Source organism: Archocentrus centrarchus, chromosome 13 (assembly GCF_007364275.1).
Source record: "Archocentrus centrarchus isolate MPI-CPG fArcCen1 chromosome 13, fArcCen1, whole genome shotgun sequence".
NCBI classification, from domain to species: domain Eukaryota; kingdom Metazoa; phylum Chordata; class Actinopteri; order Cichliformes; family Cichlidae; genus Archocentrus; species Archocentrus centrarchus.
In genome coordinates, this window is record NC_044358.1 from 9,399,838 (window position 1) to 9,426,718 (window position 26,881).

The 26,881-nt window shown below is 40.6% G+C and overlaps 1 pseudogene; it reads right to left on the bottom strand.

The window, feature by feature from the left end:
• Positions 1-15,116: 15,116 nt before the first annotated feature.
• Positions 15,117-26,453, bottom strand: LOC115791078 (E3 ubiquitin-protein ligase Mdm2-like; annotated as a pseudogene).
• Positions 26,454-26,881: the final 428 nt, after the last annotated feature.

Consider the following 26,881-nt stretch of genomic DNA (forward strand, 5'->3'; position numbering starts at 1 on the left):
CTGGGTGCTTTTTTTGAGTATCTTACATCTTGTCTGACAGCTGCGGCCAGTTTAAGGTCAGAGGTCACTCTCTATTTGTCTCATCAGCCTTCCTGCCAGCTCACCAATAAATCTCTTTTTGGGTGTCGTGTTTGCAAACAATGTGTTCTTATATTTTTCCATGTCTTAGAATTTGCCATTTCTGTTGATTTTGGGACAAACCAGCTAATATGACAACAATAAAATGATAATAAAAGACCTATAAATTATTTGGTGTTTTAGCCTCTTTAATCGTCCTTAACTTGGTTATACAACAGCAGAATAATAAAAACAAATTAATGGAAGACAAAACTCTTTAGAATTAAGGCTCCAAATTTGATCTCATTACTGAAAACAGATGTTTTTTTCAGCAGTAGCAGCAGCAAGTGTGTTTTTTCCCAGTTATGCTTTTACTGTTAGTTTTTACTGCTTTTAATTCAGTATTACATTCAGCTGTCAGGAGCAATTCACTGTTAATCTAGTCTTTGCAAACACTCATAAGATTATTTACAGTAGCTATCAGAAAATAATTATTTTTCTGGGTTTTCTGGGTTTTAAATTTAATGTGTTTTTCCAAGAAACCAGTTTAGACTGAAACCCAGCTGACCTGATGGCCTGATACAGTAGCTTCACTGCTGCAAGCTGCTGGTTTCCTGTGTGCTTCAATCTGATAGTTTACGCCTACATACTTTCAGTACTTCTAACTTTGACCTACTTAATATGTTACCAGATACAAATGTCAGATTAAAGCCTGACCCTTTGATCCTCAGTTGAAGGTATACTCTATACTGCCAAAAGCTGATCTGCCTTCACACACATGAACCTGAGTAACATCTCATTCTTAATCCAGAGGGTTTAACATGATGTTGATCCACCCTTTGTGGCTGTAACAGCTTCAACTCTTCTGGGAAGGCTTTCCACAGGTTTGGGAATGTTTATGGGAATTTCTGACCATTCTTCCAGAAGCACATTTGTGAGGTCAGACACTGATGTTAGAGAGAAGGTCTGGTTCACAGTCTCCGCTATAACTCATCCCAAAGGTGTTCTATCAGGCTGAGGTCAGGACTCAGCAGGCCAGTCAAGTTCTTCCACCCCAAACTGGCTCATCCATGTCTTTATGGAGCTGCTTTGTGCACTGGTGTGCAGTCATGTTGGAACAGGAAGGGGCCATCCCCAAACTGTTCCCACAGAGTTGGGAGCATCAAATTATCCAAAATGTGTTGGTATGCTGACGCATTAAGAGTTCCTTTCACTAAGGGGCCGAGCCCAACTCCTGAAAAACACCCCCACACCATAACCCCCCCTCCACAAAACAGTCAGACAGGTACCGTTCCCCTGGCAACCACCAAACTCAGACTCCTCCATCAGGCTTGTCCAGCAGTGCTTCACACCACTGCATCCAGCTGCTCAGCCATGGAAACCCTTGATGAGTGCGTCCTCTGCCCACTATGTGCCTCAGCATCCACTGACCCCACTCTGTCACTTTACGTGACCTCCCACTTAATGATTCTTGTTCCCAATCACTTTCACTTTGTTATAATGCCACCAACAGCTGACTGTGATATATTTAGTAGTGAGGAAATTTCACAACTGGACTTGTTCCACAGGTGGCATCCTATCGCTGGAATTCACTGAAATTCAGCATCAAATGAGGGAATGACTTTTGAATGGATGGTGTCCATCCCAACAGCAGAGAAACCTGTGACTCAGTCTGTACCAAGCCAGCAAGCTGTTCTGGCAGGACGCCGTGGACTAACACCTTTTTTTCCTTCTTTAATTTGTCCCTAATCTCTACATAAAACTGTGCCACACCATCTTTATATGCTTGTACCATCCTTGAACAAGGTCAGGTTTTTGGTTGTTTTTGAAAAATAAATAAATAAAAATGAATTAATTAATAATTAAAAAAGAAGAACAACAAGGTCAGTTTAATAACAGTAATTAACTCTGAATGAAGCATGGGTTTGTGGGATGCTTTTTTTGACTGGCCTGCACAAAGCCCAGCGTATTACCACATATACAGACGAGGACATAAATGTTAGCTCCCCCTATAACTGATGCTTCAGCCTTAAATATGATCAGTCTGTCTTTAGTAGTTGGCTACAGGCTTTTAAGGTGGCAATAATGAAACCATTACTTAACAAGCCAGCACTTCATCCCAGCTGTCTTAGCTGATTACAGGCCAGTGCCAATTTTCAGTCATGTGTGTTCTACATTGTGACTGGTGGAGGTTTGAAGGAGTGTCTGCAGTTGTCTGTGACTCCAACAGATGGCACAATAACACTGTGAATGTAGCTCGTGGCTATTCTCTTCAAAGTCCTGCATCCATTCTGGCATTGCTCAAAAAATACTCATTCATAGCTCGATGAGTTGACTGAGGCCAAGCTGACCCCCCCATGGCAACACTGAGCTCAGACACCTCTGTGGGCAGCAAGGCCAGAGTGGAGCCCAAAGAGCCGAGGGTCCAGCTGGAGGACCTGAGGAGCCACTTACAGTGGAACTGACCGAGTCCCAGCAAATGTAGTGAAACATGAGAATTAGTTTGAAGATGAGATGGTTTGAAGAGTCTGAGGTCAGAGATGGAAAGCTGAAATTAGTCTTTGAGGCTGAATGAGGTCGCCATGATCTTTGGGTGCAGTAACCTGTCACTGTCACACACACCTGCACATTAAAGCAGACTCTTATCTTATGTACTTATCTTTTTATTTTATTTTATGTTTTACTTTGAAGCAGTTAGTCATGGATGTTGTTATCCCCTATAAAAATTAGATTTTTTTTTTTTCAATTTATGAGGAAAAACTGACAGGTCACATGACCATATTTTAAACCATTTTTATTTGCTAAAAATCTGGGAAAGCCTCAAAAAGAGCCTTGTGTCTTCCTGGGTCCCTGAACCCCAATGTGGGAATCACTGATCTCACAGTCAGGCCCTAAGAAACTAATCCATGGATGTAGGAGTCTACCACAGCTGGCAAGTTGTAGGCAGATGATCCAGCCCACAGTAGCAGAAGGTAAAATGCTAGTTGGTCAGCATATATTGAGAAGCTTAGCCAGGTATCCACCTGACATCACCTTTGTGAGGGATACATCATCAACAGGTGTGACGACCAGAGCTGTACGGCATAAAAACATAAAATCCGTTTCACCACACTTACATTCCAGATATCTGAAACTGATTTATGACTAGATGTATTAAGATATCTCTAATTACATTCTGACTAGTAGAAATGACGTCAGATTTACCACTGAGTTTGTCATGTCCTGGGCCGTTGGCCCAGCGTTTTGTGTTAGTTTATTTCCTGAGTGTGTCCTCCCAGTAGGTTGATGTCTTGTGTTTCCTAGTGTTGTGATATGTCTGCGTCTCTGTCCTGAGTCTGTGCCTGTTCCCCGTGTTTAGTCAGTATGTTCCTTGGTTTGTCACTTCCTGTTTATTTTGACAGTCTGGTTTTCCTGTGCTTTGTGTTCAGCTTTGCTTCCCCTGTGTAATTAGTTTAATTTGCCTCACCGGTTGTTCCCTGCTGTTTCCTCTTGCCCTGATTACCCAGTGTGTATTTAAGCCCTCAGTTTCCATGTGTTCCTTGTCGCGTCGTTGTGTGCCCGTGTGTTCCTGTGTTCCCTGTGCCTGCCCTCCGTCTCCCTTCCGAGGTTTTTTTGGTATTTGTGTTCCCCCCTTACCTGAATAAACGCCCTTTTAAGTTCTGTTTACCTCTGGAGTCCTGAGTCCCCCGTTTCCTCCCCGGCCATGACAGAGTTGTATGGAGGCTTCAATTCAAGATACCTACAATGAATTATTGACTATCTGAACCATATTTCAGATATCTTCAATTAAATTATGACTAGTCATGAAGTAAATTCTGGATATCTCACTTTTTTGTTCTCACTAATCATAATTCTAATTCAGGATATCTTGAATGTATTTTTTCAACATTGCCAGTTGCATTTCTTCATTGCCTCAGAGAGGGCGCCACTGAGCCAGTAAACCTCCACATATTAGCATGTTGCAGTTATTATGGCACGTGGAATCACATACACACTGTTACACACCGACACCTGCACATGAATGGTGTTTCTTTCCATTAAATATTACATTCTATTATAAATTTTAACATTTTGTGAAGTTATTTTTTGTCATGTTTTCAGCATGTGTTCCACTAAAATTTTAATAACTCGAGAATGATCTCACCCATACTCTTCAAATTCACACCATAGATGCATCCAGGAGCAGGACAGTCGACCTTCTTGCCTTCCAGCAAGAAGGTCCTGGGTTCAAACTGGACCTTTGTGTCTGCATGGGTTTCCTCCGGATACTCTGGTTTCCTCTCACAGTCCAAAGACATGCAGTTAGTGGGGATAGGTTAGATGGTGATTTCTAAATTGCCCATAGGTGTGAATGGTTGTCTGTCTCTCTGTGTTAGCCTGTCCAGAGCATACCCTCCCCATTACATCTGGGAGAGGCCCCAGTGCCCCTGCAACCCTGAGAAGGATAAGCAGAAGAAGATGGATGGATGAATGGATGGATGGATGGAGATGGAGTTGCATCCACTAAAAGTCTTGGATGAATCTGAATCTCGGCGACCTTGACCTGTTTCGGTCGGAGGTCAAGTTTTCTAAAACTCTGAATGCGATATCTCGATGTCCTTTAGGATTTTCAAGTCAACGCCATAGAGGCACACTGTTCAAGCTAGACCCATCAGACTTCACACACTTGTTCACTGACTTTGCTATAACAGCAAGTGCGTCATTTTAGTGCAATGGCAGTTGGTTGCTATGAAGACTTCATCCAAAGTGGTGTAGATCAGAAGCTTCAGGAGCCTAAGCAGATATAGGCCTAATATGTACCTGTGTCCAAAGTTCATGGACAGAGTTGAAGGAATCTAAATAATAAGAGTGTGCGCTGCTTAAGCCTTTAGGTTTCTGCGTGTTCATTTTATCGAACAGGAATGACACAAAACAGGAATATGGAGTCCAATTATTAAATTTAATAAAACCATTTCAAATAGTTCACAGATATCTGGGTCAGACTTCGTGCCATGAGATGGCATGAAGTACTGGCACATTCTAATTCAACTTACAGTTTCATATAATCACAGCTTATCAGTCTTGATTACATCATTTACAAAACAGAATGTGGAAAACAGAGAAATTCAACAACAGTATAATTTACTAATTTACTAACTAAGTGGATTCAATCCACCAAAAGTGAACCTGATTTAATGCACCTAGAGCTAAATGTCAGATTAAGCAAAAAGCTAATTTGAGCTTCTGTCTGTCTATGAGTGAGTGTGTGAGTGAGTGAGTGAGTCTAAGCTGCTTCTTCATTGCAAGTGTTTGTGTTTTGTTTTGCATCTCATTTTTCATCCAATTGTAAAGTTAACTTTTGTATTTTGGTCTCAAAGTCATCAAGAAATTATAACACCAATTAATGTCCTTAAATTAAAATTTGACACACCTTCGATGTGAGCTAGAGTGGAACAAAAAGAACACAAGAAAACAAAAACAAAATATGGGACGAATCTCAAAATATCTAAAAATAATCATTTTAAAGTTCTCTAATTTTAAACAGCTCTTGGATAAGTTTGTCTGTACCTGTAAAATTACTGTTCACTTCTGACTCCTTTGGCATGAAAATCTGGGAAAATAAAATATCTTAGAAGGATTAACAATCAAAATAATTTGAAAGTATTCTACTGGACTCAAAATTATATTTATTCTGTAAGGGTCTGTACCCAAAAAAAAAAAAAACATAATTATGGCAGACAAAATATGGCTTCATAAACCTCAGGTTACTAAATTGTGAAGGGGAGAAATGCATAATCTTGACCTAAAACATCAGCAGTTGTTACTAGTTCAGCAGTGAAATAGAGGCTTTAACTTTTTTTTTTTTCAGTTTGTGTAATTCTATGCTTTTAAATCTAAACCCCTGCAGTGGGATTTTCACCACAAAACAAAAATAAAAATAAAAATGTTATGGACAAAGTCTTTAGTCAAAATGTAGATACTTTTAGGGTCAGAGGTCATACTCTCAACACCACTGCTTGTTGACCTTACATGCAGCTCACTGCAGGTTTGTCAGTCCGTCAGTCAGTCCAAACTGCAACAAACAAAAACAATGTTAATAAGGTACCAGCATTTATATTTTTTCTTTTTTTAGGGTTTTTATTTTTATTACAAAAACTTTTTTTCTCTTTATTCTTTATTTCTTCATTTCTCTGTATTCTTTTACTTTTTCTTTATTCTCTTTATTCTTTATCTTTTATCTTTTGAGGCTTTTAAAGGGTTTAAGTTGCTTTTATGGATTTCTGAGATAAAGGTTTGTGTAAAGAACCACAAAGACCACCAGTGTTCACTCTATCAACTTCTCTACCGGGAGCCGTAAACGCGTCACTGTTTACGCCGCTCAACTTTCCAAAGGATATAAGTAAAAGACAAATGTTCTGCTTTAGATTTCAGAAAAACCAAACGCCCTCTAAACCTGAAAACCCCCTGAGAAGAGCACTTGTTCGGTCCACTGTTCACACAGCCTGTGGGCTTTCACCGTCAGACTCATTTTGCCTATATTTTTCTTTACTCTTTCAAACTCTTTTATTCTTTTCAACTCTTTAACTGTTTTACTCCTTCAAACTCTTACACCTGCCTGAAATGGCTGGAATTACACCTTCCTCCTGTCTTACCACCAGTGACCATTATAATTTGATACAATTCAATATGCAGATATTTAGAAAAGGTCTCTGCCAACCTTTAGGTGGAGATCTCCTGGTCACTGATAGAGTCTGGAAGTCGGTACTGACGCGCGGAACCTCAAAGCAAATGTAAATGATTGCTTTTCTAATCTGTGCTCTAGTTGTTACAGTTGCTAAAAGAAAATCAGTGGTGTGAAACTCTCCAGATGGCATATATAAAGTGGATTCCTTCAGCAGAAAGTCTATAGGTCACTCACACAGTACAGGCTCAACTTACTCTGCTAACCAATCAGTCTAGCTTGATAGCACCCCCCTCTGCTATGATGGAGGATAAAAATGTTCTGATGTTATGACAGCATAAAGCTAACACTCTGCCCCTGGTACACAGACAGCTTGTCAGAGGTTTGGTATCACCACAGGGGTTCATTTTTTCTTTTCTTGCACCAGAGACCAGTGATTGGTTGATGTGGTCACACAAACAAAAACTCAGGCAGACGCGTTAGAGTCAAAATGCACAAAAATTCCTTCACATGCATAAATCACACGGAGCTCCATAAAAGCCTGTCAACAAGAGCTGCCATACCTACACACCTGCAGACAGGAAAAAAAAAAAAAAGACTACATACATGAAGCACCCCCATTGTCAGCAAGAGCGAGACACCGAAGGCCTGTCTGGTCGTACGAGCTCTCTAAATAAGCACAAGCCCGTAGGCCACGACGCGCATCTTTCATCTGAGGAGGAAATGTTGCTGAGCGAGTACAGCGCAGAAACGCTTTTGTAGAAATGATTTGTTCTCTGCACTGCTGCTGAAGCCACACAGCTGCTCAGTCCTCAGCAGTGTCGATTCTGGCTCAATCTGGTACAAGAGAGACAAGAGCTGATTGCAGTTTATAGACAGAAGCCAGCTGGTTCGTGGAGAATCCACAGCGAGACGTACTGTAGACGGTTCACAGGAACGATATGACCATATAGCTTTATATTTAATGCAACTACTAACTCTGCCACAAATGGAGCATGGCACCTGTGGATGGAAGAAGTACCAAGATGGGCACATCTCATCAAGGAAAAGCTTGTTAACAAGCAATTTAGCCTTCAGTGTTTTTAAAGGGTACTTTGGTAACATTTTATTTTCTCCAGTATCAGTATTTCTTTCTTATACTGGCTTCTGTGCTTCTTCATGATTGCATGATGGCATTTTACAAAGGTGTTATTTTTCTTTTCCCACTTTGTTTTAATCATAATTACCTCAGGAGACATCGTGGAAAAAAGCCATGGTGTTTCTGAGCAAAAGAAAATCAGGAAGGAAATCATTTATTAGGTTGCATCATGAGTCATGAGCTGAATTGTCAAAACTGCAACACAGTGATGTCTGAACAGTGGCTATTATTACAGCCTTAACTAGCCTTAGCTAGCCAGTGAGAGGCAGCATTTAGCCTCAAAAGTGGAGCCAGACACAGTGACTGTATAGCAAATACTACTATACTCTACTGTATTACTCTGATGACTTTAACTGCTACAGTTCCATTTTGTGTTGTTCAACAATTAGATATGGCATATTAAAATAGAGTTCACAGGGCGCTCTCGGGCAGCGACATCAATCATTGAATGGATGGATAATTGCTTCACTGTGTTTTCCTTGTTTTGTGTTTTCTAGCTAAGATCCAAATGATTCTCCTTATCTGAAAGTTTTGCATTCACACTTATTATCGTCTAAAGAATGCATTAATAACCCGTGTTCAGCAGTCACTCTCTTTGGACTCATTTAAGCATGAAAAGAGTAATTAGGTTGACTATTTGTATAGTACTACAACCTTGGTGCAGTTTAGATAATTAAAGCTTTCACACACGAGTCTCGGCAAGAAGGATAAATCAGCTAAATAAGAAATCGCTGCTTATTCTCATTGCAAATCAAGTCAGGCAAACAAATTCAAATAGTCTTCTCATTCCCAGCTGATTGCTGGTAAAAAGAGATGATATTTCAATCTTACAATCAAAACACCAGGTTACATGAATCCTTCTTCGTATTATGCTTATCAAAATGGTAACTGCCGTGCTCCTTCAGCCAAAGCCCCAACCTTTAAAGCTCCTCCTTTGCTCACCTGTCTTCAGTGGATTGAAAAAATAGTTTCTGATCCATGCAAGGGAGCATGCTCAGTGTGAGCGGGGACAAACTGTGGCTCATCAGCACCACAGTCGATGAGCAAACGGCTCGTGTTGTTACAGTAGCTGCAGGAAATGTCAACGGGGACACTGGGAAGCAGCACTGGGCTCTAGTGGTCCCACTAAATCCTTTCATCTGAGGCATCATTACGAGCCTGGATGTGTGTGCTTCTCTGAGGCTGTGTGGAGGATATGTTGTACAGTCCAAGTGAGTGTGCATGTGCTTGTCAGTGTGTTCATCTGTCTGACCGTGTACAGTTTGGTTTTGATTACTTTGTGTATAATATTATGTGCATGTGCTTGTGTCTAAGTGCGCCTGTGGGCCATTAAGCTTTCAGCATGGTGTGGACCTCACTGATGAGGATCACATCAAAGCAGCTCTTCGGTGCCCACACTGGAATAAAAGCAGGTGTGTGTGTGCAGGTGTGTCCGTATGAAGTCGCGCGGGCTTGAAGAGGCGATCGGCCGGTTTTGTTTTTTGTGGGATAATTGGCAGAACTTTTTTTTTTTTTTTTTTTTTGTTGATTCAACAGCTTTATTAACATTAAACATTAAAGACATGAAATTACACCATCTGAAGCACTTTGTGTAGATTAAATATCTTTTAAACACATAACTAGCAACTAACTAGTTATGATCTCTTTCTAAACATGGCCTCTTTTAAAATGTCCATCAGGGGCAACAAAATTACTTCAACTTATAATATCAGTTATCACTGAGGTTGAAATATTAAAAAACACCAAGGAACTGTCTTTTCAAATAAAAATGAAAATGCCTTTATACTCATGGCACAGTAAAGTTTAACCTAAAAAAAACACATTTCAGCACACAAGCCTTCATCAGGGACTGAAACAGAGTCCATGAACACACTGGATCTTTTCTTTTTTCTTTTTTGTAATTATACTTTTTATTAGTTTTCTGGGAAAAAGGTTTTACAGAGCATATATTCACAGTGTCAAAGTGTTACGTTCAGTACTTAAAAAAGTAACATAGAGATTTCTGTGCAACATATTAACATAGAACTGTTATAACTCTATTTCCCGGGGAAGAAGCCCAATGTTAATGGAATGAGGAAAGAAAGAGAAAATAATTTATGAAAGAAAGAAGAAAATAATAAAAAATAAAAATAATAATAATAAAATAAATAAATAAAAATAATAAAAAATAAAAAATCCCTAAATAAATTTTGAAAGAAGTGTGTAAATACTTATTTAATACTATTTGAGTTTATTTATTGTCGGAGAGTAGATTGTCAGGAGGCCATGTCAAGCTTGATTTCTAAAAAATAAAATCGGGTCTTCTAGATTTTGCGTAGTCTACCCAGCTTTGCCAGCTGAAATTGAATTGCTCGGTCTTATGGTTGAGAGAAGCTGTTATTTTTTCCATTATATATATGCTAAATGTTATGTCCATCCAGTCATCTAGCGTTGGCTTATCCTGTGATAACCACTTTCTTGTGATGCTCTTTTTACTTGCTGTTAATAAGATGGTCATTAGATATTTTTCCCTTTTTGAGACTTCTTGAGGTATGTTACAAAAATACATGAGCTTGCTCTCTAAAGGAATGTGCTGTCTGAAAATATCCTGTAGGGCATTGTTTATTTCTTTCCAGTAGTCTTTAATAATTGGACAGTTCCAAAAAATATGGTAATGATTAGCGTTTCGGTTTCCACATTTCCTCCAACACGTAGGAGGGTTCCTATCATAATGGCATTTCTGTACGGGTGTAATAAAGAATCTTATGAGGTTTTTCCACCCCAATTCTTGCCATTGTAGGGATTTATTATATGTCCACTGATATTTCCATATTATTGTCCATTCTTCCTCAGTTATTGTTAAGTTGCCCTCTCTCTCCCACCTCGCTTTAATATACAGGGTCGAACTGTTTTTAAGAGCTAGTAGGTTTTTATAGATAAGTGAAATAGTTTTCTTCTTGATTTTTGAATTATAGGCTTTAATAAAAATTTCAATTAGATTTATATTTTTATCAGAGATTGGCTTCATTTTGGAATTTACAAAGTTTCTCATTTGTAAGTATCGGTAGAAATCCTGCTTATCCAGGTGATACTCTTTCTTAAGTGTTTCAAAATCCCTTAAAGTTTCGTTTTTCATTATTGTACAGAGAGCAGTAATCCCTTTGGATGTCCAATCCCTAAACCTGGTGTCGAGTTTGTTTGGTAGGAAGTCTGAATCATATGCGATCCATTTCAGGATTGTAATATCCTTCTCTAGTGTGTTTTCTTTTATGATGGTTTTCCATACTCTAAGGGTTGTTTTCATCCATTGGTTGTCTATACTATTAATAAAATTTTGTAAGTTTGCATCAGCCAGTGCCGCCTGTATGGGGGTGAATGACATTTTTGTTTCAATGTTTTTCCATTGAGCCTTATATTTTGGGTCACACCAGCATATCAGTGCTTTTGCTTGTGCAGCTAAATAATAGTCTCTAAGGGATGGTAGTCCCCAACCCCCCTTTTCCTTTTCCAGTTGTAATGTCTTGTATACAATTCTGGGTCTTTTACCCTGCCAGATATATCTTGAGAGCGACTTGTCCCACTCGTTAAAAAATTCTGGTTAATTTCAATAGGTAGAGTTTGAAATAAATATAGCAGTCTGGGCAGTATGTTCATTTTAATTGAATTAATTCTGGAACTGAAACTTAGAAAGGGGGTAAGGTTCCATCTTGTAATATCCTCTTTAATTCTTTTTTGTATGGGAATAAAATTATATTCAAAAAGTTTTTGGAGGTCTTTTGGTATGATAATGCCCAGATATCTGAACTGTTCAGTATGCCAGGCAAAGGAATATGCTTTTTGGATTTCCTGTGGTGGGCTATAATTATAAGAAAGTAGCTGGGTTTTATTAATATTAATTTTATATCCTGATAGTTGACCAAATCGTTCAAGTGATTGCAGTAGAACTGGTAAGGAATAGGTTGGTTGATCTACATATATTAATATGTCATCTGCGTAACATGCCAGTTTGTGTTCCATCCCTCTAATATTTATTCCTTTAATATCCTTATTTTGTCTTATCGATTGGGCTAACGGTTCTAGGTATAGTGCAAAAAGCAACGGTGACCATGCACACCCCTGTCTTGAACCTCTTTCTAGGGTAATTCTGTCAGATAAATGCCCATTAATTTTTATTCTAGCTGTGGAGTTACTGTACAGGGCCTGTATTGTTTTTATAATTGTGTCATGTAATCCAAATTTATGTAGAACCCTGTATAGGAAATTCCAATCAACTGAGTCGAAAGCTTTTTCAGCGTCTACGCTGATCACAACTGCTTTTAGTTTTTTTTTTTTGTATGTGGTCTATAACATGTAACGTCCTTCTTATATTGTCTTGTGTTTGACGTTGTCGTATAAATCCAGTTTGGTCGTTGTGTATCAGGGAGGGAAGAAGTTCTTCCATTCGTCTGGCCATAATGGAAGTAAAAAGTCGATAATCAATGTTTAAAACCGATATTGGTCGGTATGATCCACAATCCAGTTTATCTTTGCCTTCTTTATGTATTACTGAGATTATTCCCTCCTTCCAACTTGGTGGTGTTTGAGCATTTTTTAAGACCCAATTTAATGTGGGCAAGAGGATTGGGATCAACTCTCCCTGAAATTCCTTATAAAATTCTGCTGTGAAACCGTCTGACCCTGGTGATTTGCCTGATTTTAGTCTACTCATTGCATTTTTTAGTTCTATCTCTGTAATGTCTAAAGCCATGTTGTTTCTCTGTTCTTCATCCATAGATGGTAGCTCTAATGAATTCAGGTATTCATCAATTTGATCAGTGGTTCCTCTAGAGATTTTTGAATATAAGGTTTTATAGAATGTCTCGAATGCTTCCTGGATTTCATTTAATTTATTCTTTACCTCATTTGTTTTTGGGTTTCTGATTCTGTGGATTGTATTTTCTGCTGTTTTCTTTCTTAGTTTCCATGCTAACACCCTCATGGATTTGGATCCGCCGTCATAATGTCTGTGTTTAAGAAACATGAGGTTTTTCACAATTTCCTGTGTTGCCATGTCATTTATTTCATTTCTAGTTTTTTTTATTTGTTCTAATATATCTTGTGCTAGATTCTGCTTATGTTTTTGTTCTAAGCCTTCCAATTTTTTATGTAGTTCTTCTAATTTTTGGTTTCTTAATTTTTTCTTATGTGAAGATATTGCTATGATTTTTCCCCTTAGAACCACTTTGAGGGTGTCCCATAATATGGGAGGTGATACTTCTCCATTATCATTAAAATCTAAATAATTACTGATTTCTTCCCTTATTTGCTGTCTGAACCAGGGATCGTTAAGCAATCCCGAGTTTAGTTTCCATGTATTACTCCTTTTCTGTAGACCAAGGTCAACCGTTAAGTATACAGGTGTATGGTCACTTATATCTATTGTTCCAATCTCACATCTAACCATCTTGTCCTTGTCTTTTACAAATGTCAAAAAATAATCAATTCTTGTGTAGAGTGAATGGGGGGCCGAATAGTATGTGTAGTCCTTTTTATGGGGATAAAAATCCCTCCATATGTCTATCAGACCAACTTCCTCGAAAAGTATATTTATTTTTTTATGCTGGGGTTCTTTTTGGTAGGTTTTCTCCCTAGAGGAATCCATCTTTGGTTGCAGACGTATATTTAGGTCCCCTCCGCAGATTAAGACACCCTGTTTTTCTTTTACCATTATGTTAGTTATTTTCTTATAGAATTCAATATCGCTGCCTGGGGGGGCGTACACATTGAACAGAGTGATAGGATTTCCCTCCACCTTGCCTCTGACCAATACAAACCTGCCTTCCTTATCTGTTAGTTCGTATGATTTTTCAAATTGTATCTTATTTGAAATAAGAGTAGCCACTCCCCTTCTATGACCAGATTTATATGAGGAGAAGTATAGGTCGGTGAAGCCCATTCTTCTTAATTTTTCATGTTCACCTTTATTTAAGTGAGTTTCTTGCAAATACACTATGTGAGCCTGTTCTTTCTTCATTTTAGACAGGATTTTACTTCGTTTAACTGGGTTGAGCAGACCGTTAACATTGAAGGTAATTACCTTTATCTTATTGCTAGCCATATCTAGTTGTCTTGTATGTCTCCTTAAAGATTAGATAACGGATCCTGACAAATCCACTCTCCGTATGGTTGTGTGACAGTAGCTTAACCATAAAATTAAAAGAAAAAACCTTAAGTTCCAAGGCTGGGGTCCTAAACAAATGACCCTGAACTTGGCTAGGAGAACCGTCTAGCCATGGGGGAAAACCTCCCTTTATAAGGGGGGGAGGGCCCTCAACTTCGCTATGGTAGTTTTTGTCCATTATTTCTGTGTGCATTCCTCCTTAGCACCTTTGGTGTAGGTTGGGGATAAGTGATGTATCGAATGTCACAAGAATAATGTCCTTTAATATACAGTAATCAAACTAATTAAAAATAAAGAGAAAAAAAAATCCTATCTTAGACTTATATTGTTTTGATTACTCATGACATATTTGGCTTACCAATATTTATTATTGCTACTTAGAGTTCTTCTGGAGGGGAACTGGTATCTCTTCTGAACTCACGGAGTCTCTCCCTGATGTTCATCTCTCTTCCCTCTTTGGGTGTTTGCTGTTTCAAACCTATCTTCTTCCAGGCAGTGTAGGAGAGTTGCTCGACCAAACTTTCCTTAGGCTTGATCAGGGAGACAGGCAAACCACGTTCCTTCATGTCCTTCGTAGCCTCCGCCGCTGACTGATAAAGTTGTGTATCACCCTCGTAGAACACTCGCAGTTTAGCGGGGAATGGTGTCTGGAAGCGTATCTTTCTCTCCTTCAAGATCCGTTTTGCTTCGGAGTATTCTTTGCATTTCTGCAGCACTGTGGGAGAGTAGTCATGGTCAAAATATATCGGTTTCCCGTGCAAAAGCACTCCTTTCTTCCCCCAGGCTTTGTGGCAGAACTTTTTGAATGCGTATCATACATATATGAAACAAAATAACACAAAGGTCCACTCATTTAATAGAATGTGTTTCTCTTTGGAAAACAGGCAGAAAATGAGATGATGAGTGTTTGAAAGTAGAGGACGCACGCCAGGCTGTTCAGAGTCTGTCTATTGTTTCTCATAAGCCTCAAAAACTAACAGAAAAACTGTTGGGAGTCGTTACTAAAAAAAAAAAGCAATTTCAAACACCTCATTTTAAAAGCTAATGCTTTACCTTCCTTAATTACTCCCTTAAAAAAACTAATTTGCTACTCTACTTGTTAAATTACTTATTGTGAACTGATTGGTGTTGTGGCTGTGGACGCTCACACCCATCTCCTGAATGGGGACTGCGAGGGGAGACGGGGAAGTCTCAGCTGAGGTAGGTGAGGATGACCGACTGGATGGGCAGCCTGCACACCGGACACGGCTTTTTCCTCTTCTTGAGCTTCCTGGCACAAACGTAGCAGCACATAAGATGCCCGGTCCGTCCGTGCACGATGCAGCCGTTCTTCGGCCGGGACTGGCAGATGAGACACGGGTCCAGGCATAAGTCCGGCAGCCGCCACTCTGCTGGCACGCTGGTAGGACGAGCAGCTGGAGATGGAGCAGACGGGAGAAGCACCAGAGAATTGACAGAGGATGAGTATGAGGTGGAGGGGGGCTGGGAATCAGGTGTCCAGAGCTTCTCCTGTGAGTAGGAGGAGGAGGACGAAGGCACGGCGCATGAGAGGAGATCCTGGGAGTTTGGTGCAGAGGAGGCGTGCAGAGGAGTGTTTAATCCTTCTCCATCTGGAACATCAAGTCCACTCTGCTCCATGTCAACACCTTCAGGACATTAGCAGACTGTGGTTATCAGAGAAAATCAAGCTGACAGCACGCTGCTAAAAGGCTGCTCTTATCTAGATTTTATAAACAAGAGGCAAAATAGATGGCACAGCTGAGGTTCCTCTAGTGGCCACTTGAGCCCGGTTCCAAAAAAAAAGTGAGTTACACAAACAGTTTTGTTCTCTATGGCTAACTCTTCCCTTCATCTAAACAGGTACAATTATTTGTATTTATAACTCATCCAGTTGGATATTGTGAGGGGCATGCTGACACTAGGGTCTCACCTCCACTAATCCGAGGTTTACCTCATGGTGCAGCGCTACAGTTCCAGTGAGCGAGGCTTCAAAACACGTTACAGCACTCATTTTGTGATCAGCCACTTGTTACAAAAAAGGTGTCAAATGTAGAGATGTGCACCGTAGATAAGGCATAATTACCTGGAGCTTCTTTGGCAGCTGATTGGCTGGCTCTCATTGTGGGCGGGGCTTTAGGACAGGAAGCGGCGCAGTCAATGGACGATTCAGTAGTCCAGCAGAGGAGACAATTTCTGTGCAGAGGAGGGTTCAACCCATCGCACTTTGCGCAGCGCCAGAAATCCTGAGAGGAAAACACTCGTTAGACCTGAACAACGCCGTTTGTTCAGTCTGTGTGTTTGTGCTGTGACTCACAGCTTCAGTAATCTCTGTGTCTTCATCAAAGGAGTCATCATCATCATCATCCACCTCGAACACGGTGACCTCGTATACCTGCAGCACGCAGGCAGGATGGCTGGTAAGTAACAGGGCTGCGTTCAGGTAATGTTTAACTGCTGCTTTGCTCTATTAACAGTTTTTTTACCTCATCATCAGTAGCAGACAGAGAGTGGTCATCTTCACTATAATCACAACTATCTGTGGACTCCACTTCATATTCAACACTGAAGTTGTCACTGTCAGAGTCTGACGCTGTGACCCTGACCTCTGACCTCCCAGACTAAACACACAGAGTCCGTGTTACACACAACATGTCAACACAAGCTCATTAAAACACTGATTGTGTGTCGTGCTCACTGTGTTGTGGGAGTCAGAGGGTTGGCTGCTGCATCTGTCCTGCCCGCTCCCATGTCCTCCAATCGCATAGCAGGACGTCAGCGAGTAGCTGTCAGACCACCTCCTTTTCCCACCTTCCTCGTCCTCTTCTTCCTCATCAACGCCATCGTCTATGCTGTGGGAGGGACCTGCAGACATCAGGTAGGTGGAGTTTATCGTCATAGATCTGCTCAAACAGCTTGAATGCAGCTGTGGTGGCAACTCCTGAACCTGGCTCACTGCTCCTGCAGCTGCACCTCCTCCTGTCAGGCGACGAAGAGCGTCCCTCTGTTCCTGCCGCCTGAAAGCAGGAACACATTCAGATTTAAAACTCAGCTTTGCTGATTGTTAAACATTTAAACTCCTGCTGGACACCCAGAATCAGCACCAAGCTCCACTTTTAACATTTAGGGATTTTTAAATTTGCCTTACATTTGTTTATGATTATCATCCCTAGAAAAGTCCGGCTCAGCGCAAAGCATTAATAAAGAGTCTGAAATTAATGTCAATCTGTGTCCATGCGAGTCAACAGTTTTCAGGAGACTGGATTCACCTGATGAAATGATCTAAAAACTCTCGAACTCAAGTACTGGGGTCTCAAACTCCCGGCCCACAAATTGATGTCAAAAGTATAATACAATTTGGCCCTTTGAGTTACTTTTTTAAAATTTCCCTTTTCCCTCCAATTAAGACCACCGTTTCTCACGTACTTTCAATCAGAGGTCCCCAGGTACCGGTCCGTGGGTCATTTGGTACCGGGCCGCACTGACAGAATAAATAACTTCAATTATTTCCGTTTTATTTATTATGAGGCTGAACGATGTTTTATTTTGAAAAATGGGCGGATTCTCTCCAGTACATCCATCCATGACTCACTCTTTACGCGGGTCACGACGCTCGGTCACGTGATACGTTACCGCTAAAATTAAACCCACGAGCTTCACTGGTTCCCCTGCCTGTCGAACAAACTAGGTCGGTTGGCCTAAAAGCGCTGTAGAAGAACTAGTCCATTTACTAGTTATATTTAGCAACACCGGGGATAGCAGTGTGGCAGACCCAGCCAAGCTGGCACTCTCCGGTGCTCGACACCGCGGCTCTGCAGCCACACCCATGTGAGGGATGTGTAGGGACTCTGACAGTGTATTGGTGTGTACCTCTGTCCCTCTGTCCATCGGGCTGCTACTGTGCGGCTCACTCAAACTTGTTGACTCTAAGGAAAGGATGTGGGGGTAATTGTCAGAATCACACCACGAGGATAGACATCTATATACAGGGTTCATAACTTTTTCCAGGACTAAATTCAAGCAATTTTCAAGGTTTTCCAGCACACTGACACTACAATACATATTTATACAAATACGTACATACTCAAAATTATTTCAGATTTTTTAATCACATTAAAAAGGTGGTATTATGCCATAAGTCACTTGACAGAAAACAATAACTACTGATAGTTAATTCTGGAAATGTTATTCTCCAGACTGTGAGTTTAAAACAGCTCTGACGTTGCTGCCACAGTGTAACTCGATCTAACACAACAACCTGAGCTGCCCATCAAAGTGACCAATCACATTAGGCAACATAAGCTCCACCCAAAGGGTGAAAATTAGTGGTGTGCGATACTGCAAATTTTGGTATCGATCTGATACCAAGTAAATACAGGGCCAGTATTGCCGATACCAATACTGATACTTTTAACTTAAAAAGGCTGCTTATGTAGGACACTGAAAATACCATTTGTGCAGTCAGCTATAGGCTGAAATTCCTGTCGGCTGGTATTCTTTTAATACATCATTAGCACCCCCCTTTGTGTATGTGTGCGCACATGTGCATACATGCCCGTATCCATGCATATGTGATACCCAGGCTCTGTCAAAGGGGTGGCACCAAATCAGCCAAGATGCACAGGAATGAAGGTCAAATACAAACTAGAGAGAATAAGAATGACAAGAGGAACAACACTGTCACCCCTTATGTGGCAGCTTGTCAGAGAAACTCAGAAGAATTTTCTCCAAGCATGACATCCCAGAATACTTCAAACCAAATCTAAGGCAAAAACGGTTCATCCCAAGGACAAACCCCCCAAACACAAGATCAGCAATGGAGTGTCTGCTGTCCAGCGCAGTGAAGAGTGCTCGGACCTCTACAGAAACCAAACAGCTTCACAAACGCACAACGTAGAAGAGCCACCTCAACGGGACAAGACTCAGCTGTACATCTTCATCTGAAGGTCAAAGGTCACTCTTTGAGGATGCCAACATTCACATTTGGACCAAGAAGACCGATGGTTTGAAAGAGGAGTAAAAGAAGCATCACTGTGAACAACCATCACTGAACAGAGGAGGTGGATTACATCACCAACTTCCCCCCCGTCTACAATGCAGTGCTGAGCTCCCTCCCCAGGCGCCTCAACCCCCACTCACACCTTTGTTCAGGTGACCTCAATAGGTCACATGAAACAAGGGGCAAAGTCCCAAATTGGTTTCACCTGAAACCACTGATTGTAATGACCCACGCTTCCTTTCACACCTGGGCACATGTGATTATGCACATGAACAATAGAGGGCCATAACCACCTCCACGGGACTACGCCCACTGGGTTTAAATACCCGGGTCTCTCCACCTTTGGTGTGAGAACTGAAGAAGCCTTTTGGATAAAGAGGTGAAACATCTTCAAGAAGTCCAGTTTTTCAAGCTCCAGAGACATTTAAGACTTTCCCACTTTCCCATTTTCTTCATAAGCGAACTATTCAATTTTTTGTTTTCAGTTTTTTTTTCAAAGTGGTTACAATTTAAAGCAGTTTCAAGCATTATATTCAAAATTCAAGCACTTTTCAAACCTTGAAAATATTAAAATCCAGCACCCGTACGAAACACTGCATATATGAACATGGCCTCTCAATATTTAAGATATATTCCTTTATAATACCTTGGTTCCTGACAGCCACCAGGTTCTTGGTGATCATTGCAAACAGAACCCTGAAACAGGAACACATCAAAAAATGCATCATTGAGTGAACGATGTGCTGCTGTTTCTGGTCCTACAGCTGCTTCTGGAGGATGTACTGACCCAGGTAGAACATCACCTGCAAAAACACAGAGAAAAACGCATCATGAGAGGAATACAAGCTGCACAGACAACAGCCAATCAGCTTCTCAGAGGCTGCACCCTCAGCACCAAAGTCCTTGGGAAACTTGGAGAAGTATACATGACATTTGATATTCTTATTATTATATTTTTAAAGAAACATTCACTTTCTTAAACATCAGGGTTTTCATCACCATCAAAAAACTGTAGTCAAATGAATGGAAGTTAACTAGAAAACAGTGTGTCCAGATATTCTTATTAATTACACATTTAATCACAGGGTTTTCCTGGTGCTGTACTTTTTCATTAAAGGCCAAAAGCCAGTTTTCTGCATTGGTAAATTGACTCTGCATTCTTACAGGTAAGAGCAGAGATCCTCAGGTTGACCTATAATCTCCAGCGACCACACAAAGTACCACATAGTACCAACGCACCAGCAAGACAGAGCAGCTTCATCACAATCCTGCTCCAATAACCACAACGAACTCTGCATTTCACTCTTTGAGGAAAACCAGTGGTACTGTTTTCCAATTTCACATTAACACTTACAAAATGTGTGTGTGTATGTATATATATATATACAGACACACAAACACAGCCTAGGACCCTTACTGGAGATATGCCCTGGTCAGGATTCAAACCCTCAACCTCCTGCTGTAAAGGCAGTAATGTTACCACTATGCCATTCTAGCTGCACAGGTGCTGGTCATAAAATTAGAATATATCATTCAAAAAGTGAAACTTGTATATTATTCATTATTCATTACACACAGACTGATATATTTCTTTTAATTTTGATGATTATAACTGACAACTAATGAAAACCCCAAATTCAGTATCTCAGAAAATTAGAATATTGTGAAAAGGTTCAATATTGAAGACACCTGGTGCCACACTAATCAGCTAATTAACTCCAAACACCTGCAAAGGCCTTTAAACGGTCTCTCAGTCTAGTTCTGTAGGCTACACAATCATGGGGAAGACTGCTGACTTGACAGTTGTCCAAAAGATGACCTCTGACACCTTGCAGAAGGAGGGCAAGACACAAAAGGTCATTGCTAAAGAGGCTGGTGTTCACAGAGCTCTGTGTCCAAGCACATTAATAGAGAGGTGAAGGGAAGGAAAAGATGTGGTAGAAAAAAGTGTACAACAATAGGGATAACTGCACCCTGGAGAGGGTTGTGGAACAAAACCCATTCAACAATGTGGGGAGATTCACAAAGAGTGGACTGCAGCTGGAGTCAGTGCTTCAAGAACCACCAGCACAGACGTATGCAGACATGGGTTTCAGCTCTCGCAGTCCTCGTGTCGAGCCACTCTTAAACAAGAGACGGCGTCAGAAGCGTCTCGCCTGGACTAAAGACAAAAAGGACTGGACTGCTGCCGGACATTGCTGCAGTAATCCAGGCAAAAGGAGCCCCAACTAAGTACTGAGTGCTGTACATGCTCATACTTTTCATGTTCATACTTTTCAGTTGGCCAACATTTCTAAAAATCTTTTTTTTGTATTGGTCTAATAAGTAATATTCTAATTTTCAGAGATACTGAATTTGGGGTTTTCATTAGTTCAGTTATAATCATCAAAATTAAAAGAAACAAACATTTGAAATATATCAGTCTGTGTGTAATGAATGAATATAATATACAAGTTTCACTGAAATGAATTAACTTTTTCATGATATTCTAATTTTATGACCAGCACCTGTATATATATCTCACTCATATTCTGAGGTTGGTTTGGTTGGCATGTGGGGTCTAGCCTTGGGACCCTTGCTGGAGGTATACCCTGGTCGGGATTCGAACCCCACCTCCTGCTCCAAAGACCACTACGCCGTTCCAGCTGCCAGCCTGAGGGACACAGAGGTTGTGAATATGGAAAAACTTGAGACACTGTATCAATCTAAGGACTCATCTATTTCAGCATAAATGAGGGAGGCCACAGAAACTCCTGCGGCTTGTATAATAATATTAATTTAAACAGATGACCTGGACAACTGCCTTGTTTTTGTACTCAAATATTACTTGTTCTATTTTGCTGTATAAAACAGACTGCTGTGCCAGTGCAGGGTGTTGTCTCACTCTATTATTGACACTACAACCTCTCACCTTATGCACCAGTTTAGCAGTGTCTCTGTAGCACTGTCTGTTGTTTCTGTATTTTATTAAGATTTAACAGAGCTCCTTTCTTTTGTGTAATATTTCCCTTACTGAGTAATTGTGATTTGTCATGTTGTATTTTACTTTATTTAAGCTGTTTTGTCACAGCTGTGTTTAATGTTTTTGCTGCTGTAACGCAGGAATTTTCCAACCTCGCTCGAGTCAGTATTTACAAAAGGCAACAAAAACATTCACCACTAGGTGGCAGTGTTTAATCACAAAGTGTTAAAATGCAGCATCTGGCCCTGTGTTTGAGATGTGGAGGCTGCAGCTGTTAGCAAAGAAGGCTCTGGGTTCAACCCTCCTGTGGAGTCTGTATGTTCTCTCACAGTCCAAACACAGGCATGTGAGCTTAACCGCTCATTTTAAATTAGCTGTAGTCATCTGCTGAGAGGGGGGAGAGAGGACAAAAGACATGCTGTGGAAGAGAGCCAGAGATTAATGCTGATTAAATGAAAATTGGTGTATTAAGAGGTGAACGAAAAGAAACACTCAGTGCATCATGTGAACCCCCCAGCAGCCTAGGCCTATAACAGCATAACTAAGGGCTGGTTCAGGGTCACCTGATCCAGCCCTAACTATAAGCTTGATCATAAAGGAAAGTTTTAAGCCTAATCTTAAAAATAGAGAGGGTGTCTGTCTCCTGAATCCAAGCTGGAAGCTGGTTCCACAGAAGAGGGGCCTGAAAGCTGAAGGCTGTGCCTCCCTGTGATAGACTGGCCTCTTATCCTGAGACACTCAGGACAGGCCCAGTAAAAAAAAGAGGGCACAGATGGTCTGAGATGCCCCTTAACTGGCCGCACCAAAATCACCAAAAACGCCTGAAAAAGCATACCCAAATTAAATCAGCTGCTGTTCCCGAACTCTTTGGAGTACATGCAAAAGGTTGGTCTCTTTGTGAAGAAGACAAGCTATAGTTTTCATTATTAGAGTCAAAAATGCTGTAACTGTAATGAGTATGTAGCTATTAAGTTTGGAACACAGAAAAATTAGACAATTTTTGCCTCACCTGGATTTTTCCTGTTTGTTTTTATGTAACTACACACTGAGTGTAGAAGGTATGGACTGGAAAATATAATGAAGCTGTAGAATGAAATCTTTTTACCGTGTATTTCAAATTTTATCAAGATAGCACAAAAACCTACTGTTTTGTAAAGGTTTTTGTGTGTTGATCTCAGGCGTGGTCTCACATGTTAGCAGCCTTTGTTATACAAACTTCAAATGGCTGTAACTCCTCAATGCTTCAACATACAGTCATCAATGAGGCTCTAATCAAATACACTACCCTGAGGAAAGTAAACACTACATATACACATAAAATAAAAAACCACAATCCTCCCAATAGTCCTTCTCTGATACACAACTTACAACCCCCACCCCCACAAACAAAACGTACACAAAGCATAAAGCTTTTTGTACAACTTTAGACACTTACTGCTCAAAAAAAGCTCTGAGCCATTGACCTCCTCATCCTGCTGTAATAAACGTTATAAAGACTCCATGAAAGTCTCATCGAGACCTGTAACAACCTTCCCTGCCCCAACACTGCTCTTGTAAATTTCCATATGTAAAGCACACGCACACAATATAAGTGGCGTAACAACAGCGTACGGTGATATTTTCTGTGTAATGGTGCATGTCAAGCTCACCATTACATACATATTTACATCTAAACGGCATATAATACGAGGACGAGCTGAGAATAAAACGTAACACGTACCATGACTCGCCGGCAGAGTAACAGCTGTTTGTTCACCGGATTTTGCAGCGATAAAACCGGTCGAATCAGCAACGAAATCCTCTAATAAATAATAATCCAGTCTTGTGAGTCATTTAGTCATTTCTTTGAATAAATATAGTCTGTTTTTGATGCATTCTGATAATCCGTTGGTGAGAAAAAATATTGTAAACACTGTTTACGCAGGATGGCGCACACACTCTCAGTTCCTGCTCAGTTTCACGCACGAGGATGCACTGAATACGCAGGGAGTTTATGGACTCATGTGAAAACCCACCCCACAGTGCCATATACCCACGTGTCAGGAATTTTATTGGCTATACATCTGTGGTTTCGGATTTTGGGTCAGAGTCAACCAATCAGAACGACTGGGGAACATTTGGGGGCATGTCCAGAGAAGTCACATGACGCTGTCTGCTTATTATTGGCTCTGGAAAACCCATTTCATAACATGATTGGCCAAATGAGGTGTCAATCCAATTCTGAGGGTCTAGTCTGTCATATAAAAGCATCGTAAGTGCAAACTGCAGCGTTACTGTAACGCTATGAGGCTTCAAATTCAGAAAGCCCTATAAACGGCCCGCGGGCGGGCCGCTGCCAGTTCACAGGTTAAAAGTTTGGAGTTTTTACGTTAAGTTGAGCCACGCTGAGCCAAAACATCAGCAGGTTCAATCATTCACGGCTGTCTGTGAATGCAGAGCCTGCAACAGTCCTCAACACTTCACAGACATGTCTGTTTACCTGAACACCACCTGATGATGCCCATCACACACATCACAGCCCATAGCCAGCCTGTGTCAGAGCCCCCCACCCACCCAGTGGACATGTCATACCTCTTTCATGGTGAAAACCTCTTTAGTGGCTCCAACATGCTGCAGCAAAGAGCAGAGTTCGGCCTTTGGTCTCACCTGAACGCACACAGAGGAAAACATTGAGTCACACAGTCAGTGAAGAGTTTAGAGCCGTGAAGAAGTCGGGAACTCGCCGCTCTCACCAGTTTGTCGTCATCATCCGCGGTCCAGGTGCTGGTCTCGCTGCCCACTGACATGGTAACCTGCTGCACACAAACACACAGCAGATTATTCCATATTACACAAACCAACGCAGGATTTTATTTTAAAAAGGCTTTTCCAAAGGCGGTGATTAATCATGTGAAATAATCTGAACTAAATACTGATTAAAATAAAGATTAGGAATTTTGGTGTAATCCCACTGTCACTGTTTTAGCAGAATTTAAATATGCATAAATGAACAGCTTATAATCGGTGATGCATTATCAATGAGAGCACAACTTTAGAAGTTAGCAGGGTTCTTACACCTTTCCAGGCTCAAGTTCAAGCACTTTTAAGAATTTCCAAGGTCCATTTTTAAGATTTTCCAGGGTATTAGGAATCATTCACAATTATCAACATTTTCCAAAGTGTACAAAGAGTACTCTTTTTCAGACTCCCCCCCCACCCAAAAAAAAGAATTTCTCCTGATTCTTTTTTAATGTAACAGGAAGTATTAAAAACATCCTGGTGTTGAACAATTCTGGAAATCTTGGTATCAAATGTACTCTTTCCCATCTATTAAAACACTGTACTGCACTGCATGTACAAAAATGCACATGCCGCCATTTGTGCCAAAAAGTGATTTCCAGTATTTGCCAAAAAATTAATTGCTGGTATTTATATCGTTGTAAATGACTTGTTGACCTATGATCTGTCAAGCATACCTCAAACATTTTTTCCTCGCTATAAAAGTCCAAATTCACTCCTCATCAGGCAGACTTACTGTAATAATAATTTAATAAATGCAGATATTCCATTTACATTATTGTTTTTATGTTTACTTGCCTACTGTTGGTTTTAATAACCATCTCATTTCTTTTATGGACTTAACTATCAGTATGTGGGCACCGTTCCCTAATTAATTTAGTAATTCTCTTGCTTACTATTGATTTAGTTTTACGTGATCTACACGGCACACAGTCTGAGCCTCCATGTGGCACAAAACGTGCTGTGTAAAAACAGGCAGACCACAGGGTTTTCCACTTGATATAAAAATAAAATGTGACTCAAATTGTTAACACAGTCCTAATACACATGAGAATATGAGGATAATAAGATGATTTAATCTTGGGAAATTATGCAGAATTTCATTTTAAAATGGCAGGGTTTTTATGTGAACTGCACACATACTGCAGGAAAGGTTCAACAAACATCCTTAGAAGGTCACTTTTATTTCAAAAGTTAGCCTGTGAGTCATCTTATTGCTGTTCCACTTCCCCATTTCTGTTGTTAAGAGCACATCACTAGTCTGAAACACTGACTCTGCAGACAAACATTATTTTTAGGGCGCTGCCGAAGCTGAACCTGTACCTGTGCGTCAGCTGCTGAAGGATAACACGTGTTTCGGCTTCACATAAACAGACCTGTGAACCTGTCTGAAGCCTCTGGATGCTTCATGTCCTCCTCATCATGGGAGTAGATATAATGAGTAGAAACTTCAAACGGACCGCAGACGTCAGAAGTTTGATTTAAAGGCTGAATGTGATTGTTTGTCTGCACGAAATGCTAATAAGCTAATGTAATAGCTGCTAAAGGAGACCAAAATCACACAAATCGACACTAATCATGCATTAGGTAAGAGCAACGTAATTTCATCATCATCTACCTGAACACTCGAATCCAATAATTTTCGCGGGAATAAGGGCTGCAGGGGAAACTTGGCATACACTTTAAAGGATCATTTAAGACACCTCAGAGACCTGAAACCTGCCGCAGGAGCTAGCTTTAAAGCTCAAAGGGTCATTTTACAGTGTTTTTATCTTACCGGGACTCCTCAAACGGACCGGGCTGCAAAAATGCGCCGTCCACGGCGCTACTTCTCAGTACCCGCCCCCGCGCTTCCAGCCGCGAATTGATGTCAAAATTTGGCCGTTGAAGTTACTTTTTTAAATTTCGCTTTCCCCTCCGATTAAGACAACCATTTCTCGTGTAATTTAAATCAGAGGTCCCCTGGTACCGGTCCGTAGGTTATTTGGTCCCAGGCTGCACTGAAACAATAAATATCTTACATTATTTCTGTTTTATTTGTTACCAGGCTGAACGACGTTTTATTTTGAAAAATGGGCGGAGTCACAAAACGCGCACCGGTACGCTGACAGTGATGTGGGAACAGTGATTGTTACCTTGGAAAGGTAATG